The sequence below is a fragment of the Macaca mulatta genome, chromosome 7 (assembly GCF_049350105.2).
Source record: "Macaca mulatta isolate MMU2019108-1 chromosome 7, T2T-MMU8v2.0, whole genome shotgun sequence".
NCBI lineage: Eukaryota > Metazoa > Chordata > Mammalia > Primates > Cercopithecidae > Macaca > Macaca mulatta.
The window spans coordinates 159,949,853-159,973,639 of record NC_133412.1 but is presented as its reverse complement, the minus strand read 5'-3'; the positions used below and the strand labels follow the sequence as shown (position 1 = coordinate 159,973,639).

The following is a 23,787-nucleotide window of genomic DNA, read 5'->3' as shown; positions in this document are numbered from 1 at the left end:
GAGTTCAAGACCAGCCTGACTAACATGGTGAAACCCCGTCTTTACTGAAAATACACAAATTAGCTGGGCGTGGTGGTGCGCACCTGTAATCCCAGCTATTCAGGAGACTGAGGCAGGAGAACCGCTTGAACCCGGGAGGCAGAGGTTGCAGTGAGCTGAGATCCTGCACCACTGCACTCCAGCCGGGGTGACAGAGTGAGACTCCATCTCAAAAAACAAAAAAAAAAAGAAAGAAAGAATTTATTTTTTGTCAATTTTTACATGTCTCAGAAAATGTAAAATCTGTGGAAGGCTTGGTAACATATACAAGAATAACGCACATTTAATTTTGGTAAAATTTTAATCTGTATAGATCTGTCAATCTTAGCCACATTTCATTACTATTCCCAACTCTTGGCCTTTCATTCTATATTTATTACAGATGATTGAAATACATTAATATACAATCCCTATCATGATATTCTCATTATTAATGCTTTTCTAATTAGAATTTAAAAATATAAGAATAACATTAGGTAACCTTTAGTACCTTGGGTAGAATTTTACCAAGTGTTCTGGATAAAAGTATGTTCAGGAAAACAATTCAGCATTATAGGAATTAATTGTGCAAATCTCAACCGACCTCTCTGATTGTAAGTGAAATTTACTACAGATCAAAGAGATCCAAAGAAATTCTAGTAATCTAAAAAAACGAATGTAATATTTTGAAAAATAATCACAATAACTACTGGATATTAAATGCTTATTATTAGCTGGCCTTACTTCTTCTCCATTCTAAAGTTTTCTTTCTGGAAAGAGAACTCAATCTTTATTATCATTGGCCTCTACTGTTGCCCTTATTCTGCCCAACGAAAGGTAAAGTGACATCTAATTGGTGATTTGCAAAGTGCAATTGTTTGGCCCAGCTCTGCCCTTTATTTCTCTTGGGAGCAAGTTTACTTCTCAAAATTGGGAGTTTCCATCTGTTATGCCTTGTGCCAAATATTACCTAGGCTCTCATTTGCTCACTACCATGCTGCTCCTGCTCTGCCTGATTGGTGGATAAAATCTGCCTTCTCGTAGGAGACCCATTGGCTCCTGCTCAAAAGTTCCTTTCTCCATTGACGTTAAGGATATTTTAGCTTCCTTATCTACTTTTTGCCTTATTTCTTAAAACATTTAGAACCTGGTAGAGAAGAGAGTTGCTATTCATTGAGGTGCATCTTGAAGACCCAAGGTTTGCAACAGAGAAGAGTATTTTAATCCATGTAATCCATTCCAGAGACCTTGAAAATGTGTTGATTTTCTTTTACAAATGAGAAAGTGGAAGCCCAAGGATTAAAGAGTTCAAGGCCACATGGTAAATGGCTGAGCTTGGGTAGAGCCTGCCTGTCTCTAAGTCCTATACTCCTAAAGCTGCATTCTGCTTTCTAAAGTCACAGAGATGAAAGATTGTTTTTGCACTCTCATCTCGCTGATGAGTAAACAGAGCCAAACAGAAAGAAGTTAATTGTGCAAGGTCATGCAGCTAGGCCTTGACTTCATCAAGGCTTGAAGTCAGGTTCTGTACTTTGTCCTCTTCTGTAAATGTATAATCAGGAAGTAACTTACGCTAAACAGAGTTTTGCCAGGTGTGGCTAAAATCTTTTATGAGAAATCTGATGCCATATTTGCATTTGCCCATAGGACACAGAATCTGGAGAATAATAATTAAATATTTATTTTCAATTTGGGTTAAAACCAGAAACAGAACATGCCAATAACTGTTTTTAGTAGAGGGCAGGGGCTAAAGAGATTTTAAAAGAGAACAGTCAAGGTTTTATAATTTCTATTATGAAGGTTGAAATAATTATGCAAAATCATGTATCTGCAGAGAATGAACATAAATTATTTTTGTATTGCTAATTGAATATCAAAATCTATTCTGCTGCCGTTATTTGTTTCACAAGAAGAGATATAATAATGAAATTATTATTTTCTGACTTGACTTGTAAATCCAATACATATGTACTTTTTTGATTGCTACAATTTAGAGTAATCAGTCTGTTTTTCAGTACTTTACAACTCCTCACAAACCTTTAGGTCCACTGGCATTTTTAAGTTTTATACCAAAATATATGCAGTTTGATAGCCTCCTCCATATCTGCATACACACACACACAAACAGAAAGACTGTATAATTGGTATACTTTTTTTTTTTTTTTTTTTTTTTGAGACAGAATCTTGCTCTGTCACCCAGGCTAGAGTGCAGTGGCATTATTTGGCTCACTGCAACCTCTGCCTCCCGGGTTCAAGGGATTCTCATGGCTCAGCTTCCCAAGTAGCTGGGCTTACAGGCACCCACCACCACGCCAGGCTAATATTTGTATTCTTAGTAGAGATGGGGTTTTGCCATGCTGGCCAGGCTGGTTTTGAACTCCTGACCTCAGGTGATCCAACCCCCTAGGCCTCTCAAAGTGCTGGGATTACAGGCATGAGCTACCGTGCCAGGCCTGGTGTACTTTAAGTACTCTTAATACAATAACCTTCCATGTGTATCATTTAGCTATTACTACTAACTCGTCTTTATTCTTTCTCATCATCTTAGGGACCAGCTCAGCTGACCTCAACAATCTGCTAGGTGATTCACTAAATAGTGTTGCTGATTTTGCCTGTGTTTTCATACACATCTGAGTCTTTGGCCTAGAAAATTTGCCTGTGTTCCATATGTTTTTTCATCATCCAGCAGGCTAGCTCAGTCTTGTTCTCAGCCTAGCTTAAACTTTTTCTAATAGTGATTGCAGAGGAGCAAGAAATAGAAGTATAAATGTGCAAAAGATTTTTCAAGCCTCTGTTGCTTGTCATGTCAGTTAACATCCTATTGGCCAAAGCAAGTCATATGGTTGAGTCAGAGTGAGAGGGGACTACAAAATTACAGGGCAACAGCTGTGGTTACAGAAAGGCCATATTAGGGTTATCCATGCATTCGTCATACCATACAATGTCAGGTAGCTGACTTTTGTAATTTATTGGAAGATCACAGATAAAAAACATTAATAAAATTGTGTATTCTATTGACTGAATCCTGATGGTATTTATAAGCAATTTAATGCCTGTTGGCAACATCATTTTCTTCTTATTGCTGCACATACAACCAACTTGAGCAGGAGCAGGTTGAATATATTGAGTCGTATCACAAGTTGATGTAGTTTAGACATTATCTGGAAGGGGAAGGAAAGGAGGAAGTCAATAAAAAGAAATCTTAAGCCCAGAGGCGTTTTTAGATAAGCATGACTATTTTCTAGTGACTGCTTTTGTTAAACAAATAAAATGACCAACTTTAATACTGGGACCATAAATGTCTTGGATGGTGACTTAGATGTCTTTTGGGTTCTAGACTTCCTTTCCAAAGTTCTGCTTTTAGCCCATTTTTTTGTTTGTTTTTTGAGATGGAGTCTCACTCTGTCACCAGGCTGGAGTGCAGTGGTGTGATCTCGGCTCACTGCCACCTCCACCTGCCATGTTCAAGCAATCCTCCTGCCTCAGCCTCCCAAATAGCTAGGACCATAGGCACGTGCCACCATGCCCAGCTAATTTTTTTGTATTTTTAGTAGAGACGGGGTTTCATCACGTTGGCCAGGATGGTCTCAATTTCTTAACCTTGTGATCCGCCCATCTTGGCCTTCCAAAGTGCTGGGATTATAGGCGTGAGCCACCGCAGCCAGCCCCAGATTTTTTTTAAATGTGCATAAGTTACAGTTGAGATGGATTTAACTCACTCATTTTTGCTTCTTATTCCCTAGTTATATGTTTCCAATCACTTAATGACTTTAATAAATTATCATTTGAAATAATGGTGGTTCTAGATGTAACATTATTAACATAGAAATTAAATGAGAGAAAGCATGTGGGATTTTGAGTATTAATCACAAAAATAATTACATAATATTGAATCCACTGACTTAGGTTTCACTTTATTATGAGCATTTATCTTGACATTTTATTTAACCAGGACTCAGCTTCTGAATTGAGTATATCTGCCTTCATCTACTGTCACTATCATTGTGGGATATTTATATAGAAAAAAATAGATCAGATTGGCAATCAGCAGTGACATTGACTAAATTTATAGACCCAAACCTTTAATGCATGCAACTGTCAACTGATCACATCTGTGTGGTAGAATTTGGGGGAATCAAGTTGGTAAATATTTGTCCTCTTGACTTAATTGTTGCATAGCATTTGTGGTGTTAATGTTGATAAATTTGAAAGGTATACAAAGTTATGGAAGACATAGCCCCTGCTCTTAGAAACTTACTATGTGGAGAGGAAATAATAATCTAATGCATAAAAGCATGAAAAATGGCATGTGGTGTCTTAGTTTATTTCATGGTGCTGTAGCAGAATATCACAGACTGGGCAATTTATAATGAACAGAAATTTATTTTGCAGACCCTGAATATCTGAGACAGGTCTCGGTTAACTTAGAAAGTTTATTTTGCCAACATTGAGGACATGTGCTCGTGACACAGCCTCAGGAAGTCCTGACGACAGGTGCGCCAGGTGGTCAGAGCACAGTTTTATACATTTTTGGGAGACATGAAACATCAATCAACGTCTGTAAGATGAACATTGGTCCAGTTTGGAAAGATGGGACAACTCAAAGCAAAGGCGGGACAACTTGAAGAGGGGAAGGGCCTTCCAGGTCCTAGGTAGATAAGAGAAAAATGGTTGATAGATCATAGGTAGATAAGAGATAATTGCTTCCAGGTCACAAGTAGATAAGAAAAAAAATCTTTTGAGTTCCCGATTAGCCTCTCCAAAGAAGGCAATCAGATATGCACTGATCTCAGTGAGCAGAGGGGTGACTTTGAATAGAATGGGAGGCAGGTTTGTTCTAAGCAGTTCTCAGCGTGACTTTTCCCTTTAGCTTAGTGATTTGGGGGCCTCAAGATTTCTTTTCTTTCCACAATTGGCTCACAGATCTGGAGGCTAGAGAGTCCACGATCAGGGGACTGGCATTTTGAAAGAGGGTTTTTGCTGTGTCACATCACACAACACATGACATGGCTGAGGGTCTGAGAGAAACAAGGGGAAATCTACTACCACAGTAACTGTATTAGACCATTCAAGAGTGTGGATCTCTCATGATCTAAACATCTCTTAAAGGTCCCACTTCCTAATACTGTGCCAAGGGCCATTACATTTCAATGAGTTTCAGAGAGGACAAGCATTTCAACCATAGCACATGAAATCATACAGATTTGCGTTAAATTCTTAACTCTGACGTTAACTATCTGTTTTAGTCCATGTTCACGCTGCTGATCAAGAACATATCTGAGACTGGGCAATTTACAAAAGCAAGAGGTTTATTGGACTTACTTTATTCCCCATGTGGCTGGGGAGGCCTCACGATCATGGCACAAGGTGAAAGGCACATCTCCCATGATGGCAGACAGGAGAAGAGAGAATTGTGCAGGGAAACTCCCCTTTTTAAAACCATCAGATCTTGTGAACCTTATTCACTATCATGAGAACAGCATGGGAAAGACCTGTCCCCATCATTTAATTACCTCCCACCAGGTCCCTCTCACAACACGTGGGAATTCAAGATAAGATTTGGGTGGGGAGACAGTCAAACCATATCACTCTCTATGATGTACTGGATCTTACCAAGCCTGAGTTTTTTCCATCTGTTAAGCTGAGATAGGTTTATTGAGAGAATCAAATGTAATAATTGATGTAAAATGCCAAGAACAGGGTCTGCATGTGGTAAGTGCTCAATAAATACTAATATTTAATAACATTAATGAAAAATACAGAAAATATATGTAAGTGATTATAATAAAATGCTGAACACTCATTAAAATAGTAGATTAAATAAGGTTTGTTTAATGCATCCAAAAGTGTAGAAATATTTTAACAAGCAAATAAACTTAATTAAAATGCAATTTTTTAGTTCAGAAATTAAGCTTTGTCTATTTGCAATTTTCCCAGTAGAAGTGCAGAATTGCATATGTTTGCGACTGATGCTTGCATGATCCTGGTTTCTGCTATTTTTTCTCATGGAACCAGTAACAAGAGTAGGGAGCTTCTCTTTTGTGGTAGTTGATATAAAACTTGTCTACCAATATATCCCCTCATCTCAGTGCTTCCCAAATGTTAATATGCAGAATGAAAACAAACAGCATCATCAAATATGCAAATTCAAAATAACGCAGAGGTTCTGATTCAGGGTACAGCAATGAGATGAAGAAATCTGAATTTCTCATAATCATGATGTGTTACTCTGATGCAAAAAGTTGGGAGCAACACCTTGAAAACCAATGAAAAGTCATCTCTGCTCTAAATGTCAGAGCCAAAGCATCCAGGTTGGAGCGATAAGAGTATTAGCATTTGAAGAAGACAGAGGCTGATTCAAAGTGGTTCCATGTTAAGTGTTTTTCATCTTGGAAAACGTGTGACTGTCTACAGTCCCTTCATTATGGTTTGAAATGCACTTGATGGTGGAGTTGGCAGTCGCTGTATGAAGAAAGGAGATATGTTTGAATGTTTCTGTGTACAATGGATGGGATTAAAATCAGTTGGAGGCTTTGGTGAATACACTGTAACTTAGACAAACCACTTAAACTGAAGAGCACAAAATTAAATTTCCTGTTTTTCCCATCAACACAAAAGTCTTCATAGATTTAAAAATGAAAACTATTTGGAAAATATTGACATAAAAATCTACAGAAGTTTTGTACCTACATAATAATTATCATCAATAACAACACATAGATTAATTTTAAAATTGTTTTCTTAAGATGATTTAATTTCTATGATATGGGAGACCCTGAATACTGAACTATGTACTAGACCTTAAAGTTAACATTACAAGAGAGAATGGCTGCCCTAGGGAGTAGATATTTTTCGAGGGCTAAGTAAAAGCTTTTCTATCTTAAAAAATGTATCTTTTCATCCAATGAAAGTTCTGTTATTCCAATAAAATTACAACTTATATGTATAACAACTTTGCCTTAAGTTTGGTAAAATTAACAAGCCCTCAGACTCTTTTATGTTCTTTGATATAAAAGTTGCCTTATCATAATAAGATATAAGTGATCTTGCATAATGTTCTATCCACGAACATTTGTAAAAATGCTTAGTAAACAGAATAATAGCAAAAAATGTAAATGAAATGCTCTCCCCCGATGACACAATTTAGTTCAAAAATATGATGCATGCACATCAAGATAATTTAGAGGCAATTGGGAAAGAAAAATAGGAATTATAGTAAAAACAAACAAGACATATATCTGCTACCTGTCGAGCACTGTTCTAGGTTGTTTAAAATTATTAACTCTAATTCTCAAACAAGTACTGCAAAATAGCTGACTTGGGCTTCATTTTACAGATGATAACTGAGGCTCAGAGATGTCAAATAATTCACCAAAGTTTACACAACTTGAAAATGGTAAAACCAAGATTTAAACTTAAGAATTGCTGCATTCTTTCACAAAAATTCTCAAGAAAGTCTACAGCGTAAAGATCTATAGCATAAAGTATTTATTCAGTATTGTTGCTTCCAATTACATGCCAAAATGAACAAGAAACAACAAATTGTTTGATCTCATTAAAAGGTAGGGCTGAAAACCAAGATTTGGAACTGCTCATTACATATTAGTTATACTCCTTGACAGTAATCTCTTAACTTAGTCCTAATGAGTCCCTTGCAACATCATCATGCCATTAATTAGTTTAGCAACTCCAGTAGCATGAAGGGATGAATTTCTTGCAGGCCCAACATAAACTTCCTTATGGTTTTTAGTAGTAGTGTCCAGAGAATGAAATTTCTTGATCATCATAGACTTTGTGAAAATCTAACATTATTATCTTTCTCAGCAAATTCTCTGTTACAGCAATATTAATTTAACAGCCAAGCTTTCTTTCCTCCAGAGAAAAGTTTAAAGTAACTTGTGCTTTGCAATTAAATAGGATTTTTACTATTAAAATAATTCAGAATCAGCTAAAAGTGAATTCTGTCAAAGTTCTAGTAAAAATATGCAATAAAGTTAATTTAAAAATAACACTTAAACCAAACCAAGATTGCAGCACCTAATTCCAATAGTTATAATATCTTCTTTAACAATATAACATAAAGCAATATATGTTAATTTATTTAACAAATTAAAGATGAAAAGTGCTCTACATGACTATCCCACTGCAGTAACACTTGCTAAGAAGCATTTTGGGGTAGAGTGTTAAAATATTTAAGTCTTTAATTACAAATCATTTCTCCTAGAGTTATGGGTGGTATAAGTATTAACTAAATAGGGTGCTACAGAGCTGCAAACAGATGGAATCAAATATAGAAGCTACAGAAATAAAGCAACTTACTCTTCCCTGCACTTGTGAAAAACATAATTAAAAATTATTGACTCAAGCAAGTTGCAGGTGAGAGAGAACATACGGAATGAGGCCAATTGAAAAGTAAGAGCAATCTAATAAGACCAAATTAGGTATTTTATCCCATTTATGTTTTTTTCTTCTGGCTTGTTATATTCTTAACCTTTCTGATCTTCATTTTATTTTGTTGCTGCATCTTTGACTCAAATTTGGGACAATTATCTTCCAATTACTTGTTATTCTAAGGCAAATATGACCACATCACCAACTCTGTTTCTCCCAAGTAGGTGCTTCGAAAATGATAACGATTTAGTAAATGGTGGTTACTGTTATTTATTTACGTTTATTTTAATTTTTATTAAAAAGTGGGGAGCAAGATAAAAACAGGTCTCTTAGTGGTAAAAGGCATATCATACAAAAGCTTGTGCATCTCACTCATTGTTGATTTACTTTTGTGCTTTTTCAGCATTCAGTGCTCTAAAGCAGGAAGCCAGAGGGAGTGCTTGAGTAAAGGGAAGCCCAAACTACTGATAGTGAAAAACTTGCGAGAAAGTAGACTAAAAAAGCATTTGAGAGAAAATATAGCACAAAATGGAGCATTTTCTGAAGAGCCAAATGAGACTGCCCTGTCTATGCCAATAGTTCTCTATGATTATATTTAAATCTTAAGATGATAATTGTGTAACTACAGTCATGGCAAATAAAAAGATCGACCCTTTGTCATGTTCAAACCAAATCATCAATTGCTTTCTTTAAAAATAAACATATAAAAAGGTTTTCATAAAATGGTGTCTCTAAAAGGGCTGAGAAATTTAATTCTGCAAAATATTCATTTCTTGTTGATGCTAGATGAAGACTATGCCGTATATATATTTTTTGTTTCATTTGTTTTTGTTTTTTGTTTTGAGACAGAGTCTCTCTCTGTTACCCAGGCCAGAGTACAGTGGCATGATTTTGGCTCACTGCAACCCCTGACTCCTGGGTGCAAGAAATTCTCATGCCTCAGCCTCCCAAGTAGCTGGGATTACAGGTGCAGCCCATCATACCTGGCTAATTTTTTTCATTTTTAGTAGAGACTGGGTTTCATCACGTTGGCCAGGCTGGTCTCGAACTCCTGACCTCAGGTGATCCACCCACCTTGGCCTCCCAAAGTGCTGGGATTGCAGGCATGAGTCATTACGCCTGGTCTGTGCTGTATAATTTGACTATTTTCTTTAGGTGTGAGACAGGATATCAAAGCAATTTCAATGAAACTGATTTTAAATTTGCCATCTAAATTAGCCGAGTCCTCATTTTGTTCTCTTTCAAGGAAGAACTGGAAAGATACAGGTGTGTGGCAGGGTATGGTGTAGAGAAATAGCTACAAAACATCTTTTAGGCAAAAGAAGCAGCAGAGGGCAGGAGAAAAGCGTCAATTGGGAAATAGACACGGCCTGCTCACCAGCTTTTGCCAATCACTTACTTACCTTCTTGACCTCAGATGAATGGAATGAGAGAGGGCACCAGATGATTCAAGGTCTCAATCAGCTACAAAATCATAGGAATTTGTGGCAGGAGAAAAATCCATGACTCCTAGAAAAACCTGTGACTTCTGATGGGACAGAAAAGGGATGCAGTTCAATACCAATCCTTCCTTTGATTATACCCGGCCCATTCTACCTGGAAGCTGACTAGCTTTCCTTCATAAACACTTTGTTTGGATTCCCAAATAACCGGAGTTTCTTGTTCTTCCCCAAACATCCCTTAGGGTAACTGGGTATCCCCTGATTCTCCATCTTTTCTTGCAGGCGACAATAAGCCATCTCTGTATGTGCCTAGATTCATTGTTTACTGCTACACAGTATTTACAGGTTCATAGAATGATAAATAGGCAGGAAATTAGAATTATATGAATAAACTTCCTAATTCCATAGGCAGGGAAAAAAATAAATTTCAGAGACATTAAGAAAACAACCTAGAGCCACAAAGCAGTTACATATAGTTATCTAAGAAGAAAATCCACATTGCTTAACTTCCAAAACACACCCTGCGTCGCTCTGTAGTTGCTATGTTATCACAGGTTATATCATAGTATTCTTTGTTAAATATTGTATTGAATGTGGGACCTTCTTTTACGCTTTCTCTGTTTAAAAGAATTTTTTCTATATGTATCCATGTCAGGTTTGAGAAAAACCATTTATAATGAGTAGTTCATGAATCTAATTTACACTCAACTCAAAGTACTTTCTGTTTATCACTTTCTAATTTTCCTCTTTGCTCTAAAGCTCATTATGTCACTTTTTATCTTCCCTGAATTACAGTAGGCATCTCATTAACCTACATCCCCATGCAATTGGACTCACCCAGATGTTGAGTATAACTGATATTGGGGTTGGCAGTGGAGGGTGTGTTGTTGGCTGCCACTTGATTTAAGGTGCAAATTTAGGATTTAGCATTATTTTTATTCTGCAAAGACTTATTTAATCTACACTTCTGTTTTTTGGATCAAAAGAAAGATGAAACTCCATACCAGTAACTTTCTAGTAGGCAAAATGATTTTGAATGTGCTCATAAATGGATGAAATAATAGAGTCCAGTGCTCTTATCTAGTTGTCTTGTGTTTATGTCTTCCACAACAGCCATTTATCAAGTACCTTTCAGAAAACGTAGAGATGAAAGCACAGCTCTTCCCCTGAAAAAGTTCATATTTAATGAGAGGTAGCTGGAGGGAAAAACAGAAATAGTCACCAAAAATGCCAGCTGCAAAGCTTTATGCTGAATGGGCTCTCAAGGTGCAACATCTGCAAAGAGATGGGCCCAGATCCAGACTGGAGAAATTGAGGGAGGCTTCCAGAAGGAGTTAATGTCTGAGCCTCTTAGAGAATGTCAAGAAGGGGCGAGCCAAGTGATTCTGTAGAAGGAGGACAGAAGGTAATATACAATTTTTAAAAATCTGGAGCCGAATACATTGGATGTATTTAGGGAACTGTAATAATTTTGGAATGACTGGACTGTAAGAAACTTCCCTAGAAAGGGCAGTGAACAGGCATGCCTAGTTTCTGCAGCTTCCTTTATATAAGCTAAAGAGTTAGACCTTCATGTTGAAATACAAGAAATCCTTGAAAGACTTTAATTGAGAGAATGATGTGATAAGATGTACATTTTTATAAGAAGCTGCTGGCAGCAATATGAAAAATATATTTATATTTCATAATAGAAATATATTACATAATGTAAACATAAATATATTACAATCCTTCCTTATATTACAAGGAAGAAAGATGAGCTCCTGAGTAAAGGCAGCCTCACTAAGAATGGAAAAGGAAGACACCCTGGAAACCAATAAGAAGAGAAAATGGACACTCGAGAGAACGGAGAGTCCTGAAAATGTGAAATTAATCAACCTGGGCCACATACTTAATGAGTACCAGAGCAGCGATTAGAACCAGGTGCCTACCACTCAGTTAAGGAGCATTTTGGTGACATCAGTCTGCATCTCTGAGGCTATGCTTTGACAATGATAACAATTAAATTTAAAATAGATTGACTATTTATAGCAAAAGACTATATTTAAGAGATCCCGTTTTCCTCATTATCCAACACAAGTAAAGGCAGGTGTTTGATTTAAATAGAATAGGATGTTAACAACTCCCTCAATGCCTGAACTTCTCGAAAACAAATTGACATTGGCTGCCCTTGATTTAACCTTAGAGCCGATATCATTTCCCTTCATCAATGAGCAAGGTATGCGCAGATTTCCTGTCTTGTCTCCTCTGGATTTTTTTTCTTAATGAAAAGCAACACAATGCCAACAGATACTGTTGCTATGAGGGAGGCTTCTCACAATTCAAACCCTTATTCCCAAGCAGGGTTTTGGGAAATGGAGAGGAGTAGAAGTCAAGGAGAGGGGTGGGGTAAGTAGCAAATGACTGCCTCTCTGCCTGCCTATTCTTCTTGCCTAGCCAGAAATTATGTCAATGCCGCATCTTCATTGCAAGGATCTGATGGGAGAATGTGTATTAAAAGGCTTTGAGAAACTGTAAATGGGAAAAATCAAAAGTTAGCAATTATCGTTCATTTCTCCAAAGTGGAGATGATTTTTAAAGTATTTTACAATGCTTCATTTACAGAGGCAGGACATTTCTTTGCCCAAACTTCAGTTTCCCAAAATGAAATGTGTGTGCCCTTTGGTCTACAGAACACTGTAATCATAGATTTCAAACTGTTGTCAGCTGGCTTAACTCAATTTGCTTGTACACATCTCTTAGATTACTTTTGGTAAATGGTAATTACCAAAAGTTTTGTGGGAGAGAGGGTTAATGACATCCCCCAATCTCCACTACCAGATTATGGTGAATGTCTTCTTTTACACTTAAGTCTTCTATTACACATGTAGGCATTTATTACCTGAACATTAGTAGCAAAGGCCTACCATTAAAACCATTTACAAGAGCAGTTCTAGAGGCTTAAGAAAGTCCTTGCACCTGGAGAGAAATAACAGCGTTCAATGTGTCAGTTGTCATTAGATCTTCACAAAGAGCAAACGAGGACTCACAGCAAGTATGTTCCACAGAAGGTAAGGTCCTGAATGTACGTTAATCCTCAGGTGCACTTACAAAGCAGGGAGGTGCAAAAGTGTGCATTGGTGGCATCATGAAGATAGTGTTGGTAGAATGTCAGAGAAGAAAGTTCTAATTATCCTGTAAGGAGAGGAAGAAGAGATTAGAGCAGAGGACATGGAGTGCCTGACAAGAAGCCCAGGTTTTGAAGGGTAACTTGAAGTTAAATTTACTTGAAGATTTATCTATGAATTTCCATGTTGTTAGCAGTTTTGAGACTAAACAAACTAAGCTATGAGTTCTTGCTTTAGAACAACACCTCTCAGAGCTGTGGAGCATTAACACAATCTTTTGGACGTGATTCCGTTACACTAAGATATTTTTTGGGGAAATTTATTTATATAAGTTAATTTAAAGTTATATCATATATACTGTAAAATAATCATATAGTATTAGTATATAATAGTATATATGTGTGTGCGTATATATATATATATCTTTAAATGTGTATATGGGAAACGTAATTCATTGTGACCATGTTATCCATTATCAAATACATCTATATCCTCTCCTGCCTCTGAGCCTGGAGATATGTGGCTCCCAAAACTTGTGACATTCTCTATAGCCCTTGCTTCCCTTTCTCTTTCTCTCTGTATGTTTTTCTAAGACCTATTTATCTTGTTGGTCTCCACCTAAATGCCCCCTACTCAAGGTGCTTTCTCTAATCTCCTACACATGTTAAATTCTGTCATTATATGCTCTTAATGCATCTTCTATTTTTCTATTGGTAATATTTATTATGCTTGTAATTATTAGTCCAAAGACAGACTATTAACTCCTGCGGGAAAGAGTCAATGCCAATCTTCTTCAATACTTTTTTTAGATTTATGAAATTCCTAATATTCTATTGTCTTTTGACTTAAAAACAGCAATTTCATGTGGTTCAAACTCTTACATGACTTAGCACTTAGCAGAGTACCTGTCTGAATGCTAAACACAATTCTACATCTTAAGAGATCTTCATCAAGTATTCATCTGTTAATGAATATGGACAAATGGGACATCCAACATGTTTTACCAACTCTGACTTTATACTAACTGCATTTTTCCCCTGGATCTCATTTTTAAATGATATATTAATCTATTTATGATAAAATGATGCATTATATTATACATGCATTGTTTATGTGATACATCTATGTTACAGCATATATTAAAAGAATAAAAGAGAGATGGAAAATTTAATAGCAAAAGATGCTAGTATTTATGAATAGTGAATTCAACACTCTTCACTTAATTTAGGTGGCTTCATTAAAGTAGAAACATGCCCTATTATCCCAATGCCCCTTTCCTCCCTATTTCCTACTTCTAAATGGAAAGTTGTGGAGACATACATGGTCTGGAGTTGACAGCCTAATTCATCACCCTTAAGCTGCCCCTGGTACTGGGAGAATCAGTATTGACCTACAAGTAGTCATTGCCTTAGAAAAAAATGCTGCTGTGGAAGGTAACCTAGAAATACAAAAGATTTCATGACTGTGAGTGGAAATAGTTTAGTTTGGTTACTATTTAGGACAAGAATTAGCAAACTGTGGCCCATAGACCAAATCCAGCCTACTCCCTGCTTTCGTAAAGTTTTATCAGAACACAGCCCCTCGGATTTATTTGCATGTTACTCATAGCTGCTGAAACACTAAAAGAGCAAAGTTGAGTAGTTGTCACGGAGATAATATTGCCGCAAAGCCAAACATGTTTACTGCTTATCTCTTTATAGAAAAAGTTTGCCAACTCCTGATTTAAGATCCGTGTTTCCTTACATATGTCAAATGATTTAGAAATTACTGCTCAAAAATTAGCAGTATATAGTAACATAGGTAGATAATAACTGAATCATGCAAATAATTGGCATTATTGCATTACTTACTTCAGCAAAGTTATTGCCTATTCCAGCCTAAAGTAATGAAATGAACCCTATGAGAGTTAATTTTATTTTAAGCCTACGCTTAAAGAGGAAAGCATAGTTTGTTCAACATGAAATGACTCATGTCCAAATGCTCATGAACTGATCCACAATATGGCAACCAATTTCAATCACATTTTTCTTCACATTCACATTTTCTGAGTGGGTTGATACAAAGCTAAAAAAACCAAAACTCAGTGTCTGGGTTTAAATGCTCAACTGAACTCCGCGTATCCTCATTTCTTTTGATGAATTGTAAGGGTTGCCACAGTCAGATTGAAAGAATCATGAATCAACAAAAGCCCTTTATTCTCATGCTTATGGGTCTCTAACTGACATCAAGGTATTGCTAAGAAGATGAACTGTGGAGACCAAACAAAACCCGAGCCTTCTCAGGTCCAATCCTGAAGACTGGTTGTCTGTTGCAGATGGTTCACAGCCTTCAATAGGGCCCTGGACACTCTTAGGTCACACCTGGGCTTCGAAACACAGCTTTGAATATAGTAATCCATTTTTTTCCCCAAATAATTTAGAAATCTGTCATTTGCTATCAACACCTGCATTTTTTTCCCTCCTACGCTCTGACCAGAGTTGCATTTTTCACACATGTGCTGTATCTCTGTTTCCTCCTTGGTTCCAACTTCTCAGTCCATTTATTTTTTCTATGGCTAAATAAATTATTTCCTTCACCAACTGTCCATAGGCAAGCATTTACCAATTCCTTACTCACAGCTTCTGCTATGTTACTTGTTTGGTGTATCCTTTAATCATTCATATCTGGTTCTTATTTGTAGATACACACATGTACATACACACACCTATGTGTATATAAAATATACACACACATATGTATATATTACCAGTTATATCCACTGATGCAATCTCTGATCCCATCTATGTGGGTTTAATTTTCCTTGAGGACTTTGTTATTCATTAGAATGTGTTGTATTCTTCCGGTAATACTGGCTTTCTATTTGGCTTAGGTAGAGATGAGTATCTCCATACCATCTTTTTAAAATAGTATATGAAGAAGTTACTAATTAGTACTAATTCTCTACTCATCTAATTTTCTTTATTTTTCTAGATCAGTTTGACCCCATTTCTAAAGCCCTTATAGATAAAAAATACTTATTAAATCAGCAAACCAAATTGAAGCAATTCTTTATTATATGCAGAAACAAGAGAATTTTTTTTGTGTGTTAGGATTTGTTTCATGTTGTTTTTTTGTTTGCTATTTTAAAAATGCAATATACTGGCTAGTTATCCTCAAAGGTATGTACATTAACATAAAATAACAATTCATTGGAAGCTAAGAACAAGTGGAAAATAAAAAATTAAATAACTTCACTTTAATTAAATTTTTAAGCAAATACTTTATTAAGGCTGTAGGTAATACAAAGACTATGAAAACCCTTTACTAGTCTTAGAAACCTGTAATAAAATAATAAGGGTAGTTAAATGGATATAAGCACACTTTTTCAGATATAAGCACGCTTTCTTTCATTTAAAAATAATATCTGTCTCAGTGGAAGTACTAAATACTGAAAGTAGAAGGGGGAGTAAGATACTGTCTTTATTCTTAATGAGTTTTCAGTCTTCTGTTAGGGGAAAGAAAAGTGAACTCCCAGTAGCAATGCAACAATATGAATATTAAAACTGGCAATAATGGAAGTAAATTAATAATCCAGACAGATAATTTAAGCTATTACATTTGTTGATTTTCTTCTGAAATTCCAATGAACAAATCTATAAATTAGCTATTAATAAAAGAAGGCTTAGAAATAGAGGTAAGAAATGCATCAATGATCTATCCAAGTAAATGGAAAGTATGACCTCTGAGTTAAATTAAAGAACTGTATCAAATAATCCATCTGAGTTTGTGTTGGTTGCAAAAAAATAGAATAATTACCACCAAAATAATGAAAAGGTCAAAACATGTTATAATAAATGAAGTGAGCCCATTCCTGTTGCCAACATCTCTCACATTAATTGGCATTTGTTTTTAAAGGAATACTGTGACATTTACACTTCAATTACATATGATAAGAATACTAACCAAGTTTCAAAACAAACAGAACAGCTAAAAAATTAGAATTCTACACTTGGAACAGAAACAGAAATAGCAAAAGGTTTACATCTAAAATCAAATCTGGATTATTATTATACATACTCAAAAGAGCTAGATTTACCATGAACTCAAGTATCCGAGTCCTGTATAGGATGGCTTTTATAAACTGAACTAATAATTTTTTATTGATAGATTTAGTTTTATGTCAATATAGATAATTTGGAACTGACATCTCCTGTCATACATACTGTATTTGGCATTAAACCGATTTTTTCCAAAGCAGAACTCAGGTTGCTCATTTGTACAATAGATCTTCAGTGGTTTCTCACTGTCTGTTGAATGAAGTTTTGACTCCTTAGCACCAATGTTTAACCTGCCACAAATGTTGAACCTAACTTACCAGCTTCGTTGCTTATTTCTACTTTGTATAAATTTAATAATCTTTAAATTATAAACTTAATATCTGCCAAACTGAGAGTTGCTTCCTCTTTTCAGACCAGAATGTAATTTAGGTCATTTATGTCCAATGTTATGAAAATGACCTGAAAAAATATACAAAAGCTAATCAAAATATTTCACTGTCTTTATATTTCGTTAAATGCAATGCCAAATACTGCACTGGTATTTCTAGCTATTCGCTACAAATGTGAATCATTGAAGAACTAAAGAGAGTTAAACATTGTTTGATAAAGGGCTCCAATGCATAGAGTTTTAACCTCCATAGTACAACACTATTTCAGAACGCCAGGGATAGTGGGTGCTTTGTTCCTTGTATTGCTATGATTGGCTCTCAGTACACATGGAGTCAAAACTCTCTAATATTATTTAAGATGGTGCAGGATTATGTTTTTGCTCATTTTTGTGAAACCACAGAAAATCAAGAAATCATGGGAAATATTTAATAGGGTAATAATGTGGGTTACATAATCATCTCCCTGATTGTGTTCCCAGTCAGTTTCTTGGAAGCAGCATTCAAGTAACCTGTTTAACAACTGAAGAAACTCACCAGGTGTTAATTTCATCTACTTTCATTGAAAAGTAAAAGCACTTACAAGGCTCTGCTGGGGAAAGTGAGGACTGGGAGGAGAAAGATCCATGCAGAAAATTTTCCAGTGTCTGAGTTCAGGTTGCCCTAATAGAATATTATAGAAACAGACAGGGTAGATTTTAGATAACAGAGATTTATTTCTCATGGTTCTTGAGGCTGGGAAGATGAAGGTCAAGGTGCTGGAAGATGATTCAATATCTGATGAGAGCCTTCTTCCTGATTCATAGACAGCCATCAGCTCACTGTGTCCTCACATAGAGGAAGAACAGCTAGAGAGCTCTCTGGGGTCTCTTATAAGGGCACCAATCCTATTCACAGGGCACTGCCATCATAACCTAATCATCTCCAAAAAGCCCCACCTTCCAATACCATCACCTGAAGGGCGAGGATTTTAACGTATGCATTTCCGGGGGACATAACCTTTCAGTCTGCAGCACCAACATATCAATCAATTTATATCATTTGCAAATGGTTTTCTCTGCTTCCAGCCTTTCTTTAGATAACTTCTTCCATCAGAACTACTTGTTAAATGTAGGTAAATATGTCCATTAAAAAACCCTCATATGATATTCCAAGGGTAAGAGACATTAAAGTCTACTAATTGCTAAGTCTAGTTTGAAATTTTACTTTTATTCTGGCATATATTTCTCATTCCAGTAATTATTTACTATATCAGATAATTATAAGTTTATAGACTTTTTGCAGAGAGAATCCAAACTACATTTAGTTCCAAAATTTTCACTGTAAAAATAAGAAAAATGAGGCCTAATGGAATTAAGTGACTTTCTCAAGATGAAATCCTAGTTGAAGTTTTCATTTCTACATCACGTGAGGTAAACAAACACAGATGCCTTCTCCTGTTATACATGAAGATATGCTTGACATTATAAAATAGTGACAGATATAGAATATAGCCAGCTAAATAAGAAAGAAAGAGAATGCAAAGAAAATACAATAGAAAAAGGGACATAATACAGAGCTATAAGTTCAAAAGATGATTATTTGATGAACAAGGGGTCTTTTGTATTTGAATATAAAAACTCAATCAGAAACATAAATTATGTGTTTTGATCCTCAAAATTACACAAGATTCCACCTTGACTAGGATTTTGGAATTATTGTTCCTGCCATTGAACAGTATGAGTAAATCCATGTTCTTTAGTCATTGAATCTACAAGAATTTCTGTCTTTGCTTTGGAGTTCTGAATGGAAAATTTTAAAAAATCTCATAAAGAAATAAATCTCAGTTTGCACATAAGTGTCAATTCTAGATATATATTCTTTCTAATGAATGGAAATTACAACTGAAGAAACTAATGTAAAAATAACACTCAGTAAAAGTGCACAAAATCTACCATGTAGGAGTACTGCTACAACCCATGGTTGATGGGAACCTTATAGAAAAACAAACAAACAACAGAAAACAACTCAAGAAAAAAGTGAGCTGGAACCGCCTGTTACTTTTTTCCAGCAGGAGCAGGCTTTGTACTGGCCCCGTGGCAGAGCCCGAGTATGCTACAATGCTCTTTTAGCCCTGTCGTCCACGGAAGGATGTGTTAACCAGCTCAGCAGGGAGTGAGGGTGACTTTTACATCCTGCCCTTTTGGTACCCGGGTTCTTGCCCGGCGTCCAGAAAGAATCAGGTCACACAAACTTGAAGGATGGTGAATGCAGATATTTTATTAAGCAGTGAAAGTGGCTCTCAGTGGAAGGGGAGCTGGAAAGGAGATGGTGTGGGAAGATTATCTTCTCCTGGAGTGGGGAGATAATTTCACCTGGGGATGAGGCTTCTTCTCTTCTCTCCTTCTCTGTCATGCCCCGCCGCTCTTTTGGAGCCTGGGGTTTGAAGTTCTTATGGGCACGGGATTGGGGGTGGAGCAGGCCAGGATGGTCTTGGAAAAGGCATCATTCAGGCCTGAAAACAGGAATGCCTGTTTTCATTTAAGGCCGTGGGTCCAGGTTTCTTAAGGATGGAGCCCTTGCCAGGGACCCTGCCCTTCTGCCTTGTGTCCATATCAGTGTGAGCTGTTGAGAGTGAGGGAAGCTGTGTGTGTGTGTGTGTGTGTGTGTGTGTGTGTGTGTGTGTAGGTGTGTATATGGGAACTCTCTGCTAAACCTAAAAAAAATAGTGTATTAAAGAAATACCTAGTAATTTGGGAAGCTGAGGCAGGCAGATTGCTTGAGCCCAGGAGTTCAAGACCAGTCTGTGCAACATGACAAAATCTCATCTCTACAAATAAAAAACAATAATAATGCAAAAATTAGCCAGGCACGTTAGCACATGCATGGGGACTCAGCTACTTGGGAAGCTGAAGCAGGAGAATGGATTAAGCTAGGGAGGCAGAGGCTGCCGTGAGCCATAATTGGGCTGCCGCACTTCAGCCTGGGTGACAGAAAGAGACACTGTCCCAAAAACAAACAAACAAAAAAGAAATAAAAGGAAAAATAAATAAATAAATGGATTACACATATAAATCAAGTTGTTAAAAAAGAACAACATAAAATAAAAGAAGGAGGAAACAATAAAGCTATAAAAAGTCAATAAAACATAAAACTTACTGGGCAGATGAACAAAATAAACATTAATTAAAAGTTATTTGGCTAAATTTTCAAAAGAAAAAGGAGAAAATCCAGGAAAAAGAAAAATAAAAACACTTTAAAACTTACCAAAATTGAAAAAGAAATAGAGTGCTGGAATAGAACAGTTACTATTTAGAAAATAAAATGGTAGTGGGTGATCTTCTTTCCCACCAAAACTGAGGTCCATATGCTTTTATTGGTGAGTTATAATAATTTCCAAGAAGAATGAATTTCAATTTACATAGCTTATTCTAGAGAGTAGGAAAACATAAAACAACTATAATGCTTATTTTATAAGGCTAATAAATTATTGGTTTTAAAACTATATAAGAAAAATACATGAAAGGAATTTGAAATCTAACTTTATATATGTACATCATTATAGAAATCCTAAATATCATATTAGCTCTCCAAAAGCAATTCATGTATTTAAATATACTGTCATTTTTAAGTAGAATTTATCTGAGGAGTTAAGAAAGGAAGTTTTTAACATCAGAAAATTTAGCGATGTTGTTTACATTTAATAGAATTATAATATCATCATTATAATATATGAAGAAACAGTATTTCATTCACTTTGGTGCTTACTTATAATATATATAACAATATGAGATTAGAATAAAACATTTTAAAATTGATAATGTTTGCATTCCCAAATCTTAGAGCTGATTTTGAGAATAAACTTTAGATATAACCCCTTAAGTTCTATAATAAAAGAAAGTCTACCAACATCGAAACTTTTAAATTTAGTATTGGGAGGCTTTGAACAAAGCTTTAAGAAAAAGAAAAGGGGATTAGAATTTAAGAATTGTAAAGAAGAAAAAAATATTTTTATTATTTGCACATAGTACAATCATCCAGGTTGAACAAATTACTGAATCAAAAATTGAAGTAAATAATTCAACAATCCTAATAAATGTCACATCACCTTAAACAAATAGAAATTCTTAGAAACAGCAATAGGCTAATTAAAAATTAATAAAAATAGGATAGTATTAACTATGGCAACAAGCCTATAATTCTGTTTATATTTTTTGTCGTTGGTTTTGTTTTTTTTTTTTTCTTTTGAGACAGAGTCTCGCTCTGTCGCCCAGGCTGGACTGCAGTGGCACGATCTCAGCTCACTGCAAGCTCCGCTTCCTGGGTACACGCCATTCTCCTGTCTCAGCCTCCCGAGGAGCTGGGACTACAGGCGCCCGCCACCACGGCCGGCTGGCTACTTTTTTGTATTTTTAGTAGAGACGGGGTTTCACCGTGTTAGCCAGGATGGTCTCGATCTCCTAACCTCGTGATCCACTTGCCTTGGCCTCCCCAACTGTTTAGATTTAAACAGTTAACTCTATGGTAAAAATTGTAAACTCTCACAAAAGAAGGTATCTCAATCTCCAGGACTAATATAAGTAAACGTTTTATGTGAAGGACGAGATAGGAAATTTTTTAGGCTTTATGAGTCTTTCTTTCAATTCTTTTTGTGTATCTGATCTCTATTGCAACTATTTAGCTTTGAAGGAAAGTAATAGGAAAGTGACCATAGACAATATGTAAACAAATTTAGGTGTGGCTGTACTCAGATAAAACTTGACTTATGGACACTGAAATTACAAATCTATGTATTTTCACATGCCTTAAAATATTTTTCAACCATTTAAAAATATTTTTCAAATTATTAGATTGTGAGCCATATAAAAATAGGCAGCAGGCCAGATTTGATCCATGGACTGAAATCTACCAGCCCTTACTATAAAGTGAGACAACAGTTCTCTTAAAGATAATAATTATCCCCAAGTCAGTGTATAAATTAATTGAAAATTCAATGAATATTCCCTTTGGATATGTTTTCAGATCTCCTCGATAAGTTTACTTACATATTTATGAGGAGAAATCAAGGTCCGTGAATAATTAATAAATTCAACTTGAAAAAAAAGAGAGAGATTAAAAAGAGGAAGTTGACTTTCCCTGTGTAGTACACATTACAAAGCCTTAGGGATGAAAACAAGGTAGAGATGGTAGAAGAACAGATATTTGAACCAATGGAATTTAGATTATTACATAAAAGTAGGGGCACCAGAAATAAATCAGGAAATGATGAAAACATTGGTTTACTATATGGAAAAACACTGGATTATGGACAACGATTAACTCAAGTGGTTTAAATATATATGTAATTGTAATGCTGTTATGAGAATATCTTTATGTTTCAGGGATGGAAAGTTAATCAACTTTCAAAAGCACAAGCCATAAAGAAATAAACCGATAATTTTGACTAATCAAAATAAGAACTCCTATCAATCAAAAAATACTATGGAAAAATTAATAGTAGATAAAATTTATTTTAAAAACTATTTGCAATGCCTAAAATTAAAAAAAAACAAAGATATAAGGAAGTTATGAAATCAACAAGAAAAATACATTAATAATGGAAAAATGTGCTAAGGGTATGAAAATGATATTTACATACAAGAAACCCTCTCCCAACAAGTTAAAAAGAGAATGACCAAAAGTTTAAAATCAGCAGGGTGCAGTGGCTGGAGCTTGTAAGCCCAGCTACTCAGGAGGCTGAGGTGTGAGGGTCACTTGAACCCAGAAGTTCCAGGCAGTAGTGAGCTGTGATTGTGCCCCTGGACTCCAGCCTGGGTAACAGAGTGATACTCTGTTTCTAAAAAATTAAAATTAAACAAAAAGTCATTGGTAATCAGAAAAATGCATGTTAAAACATCAGTAAGTCTGATTTTATACTTAACAAAGAGGTAAGAGCTTCACCCATGTGTGGATAGGATGATGTGAACTAGAGGAGTTATTACCATGAACAATCTGTCAGTACTGTTACATTAGTGTGCACATATCCTGCTAACTGGCCATTCCGTTCCTAGGTATATATCCCAACGAAATTATTACCTCTTCCATAAGAAGACATTTATGAGGGTGCCCTTTGTTGCATTTTATGTGGTGGTGGGGAGTTGGAGGCAATCTGAATTCCCGTGACTATTAGTTGATTATTAAAAGGTGGATGCGCACCACTGACTATGTCACAGCAATTAAAAGTAGTTGAGCAATTGAATACATAGAAACACGAATAGATCTTTCAAAACAAGTACTTAGGGGGAAAGAGAAGATAGAATAATAAAATCCGTGAGTTAATAACATTCCTATAAATTAAAAATACACACACACACTGAAAGAAATTCATCTTATGATAAAATAATAGAACTATCAAAATCTACTTTAAACGTATTAAAGTGGTTTCCTA

General features: G+C 35.7%; 1 long non-coding RNA gene across 1 annotated transcript in view; it reads right to left on the bottom strand.

Moving 5' to 3' along the window:
- Positions 1-2,962: 2,962 nt before the first annotated feature.
- The window catches only part of LOC106999523 (uncharacterized), a 31,747-nt gene continuing 10,922 nt past the window's right edge, over positions 2,963-23,787 (bottom strand). Inside the window, exons 2-5 of the long non-coding RNA XR_013395394.1 lie at positions 12,881-13,025; positions 10,856-11,017; positions 9,813-9,937; positions 2,963-3,179 (exon numbers count right to left, since the gene is read on the bottom strand). This is a non-coding gene — a long non-coding RNA (uncharacterized LOC106999523). The remainder of the gene's footprint in view (positions 3,180-9,812; positions 9,938-10,855; positions 11,018-12,880; positions 13,026-23,787) is intronic.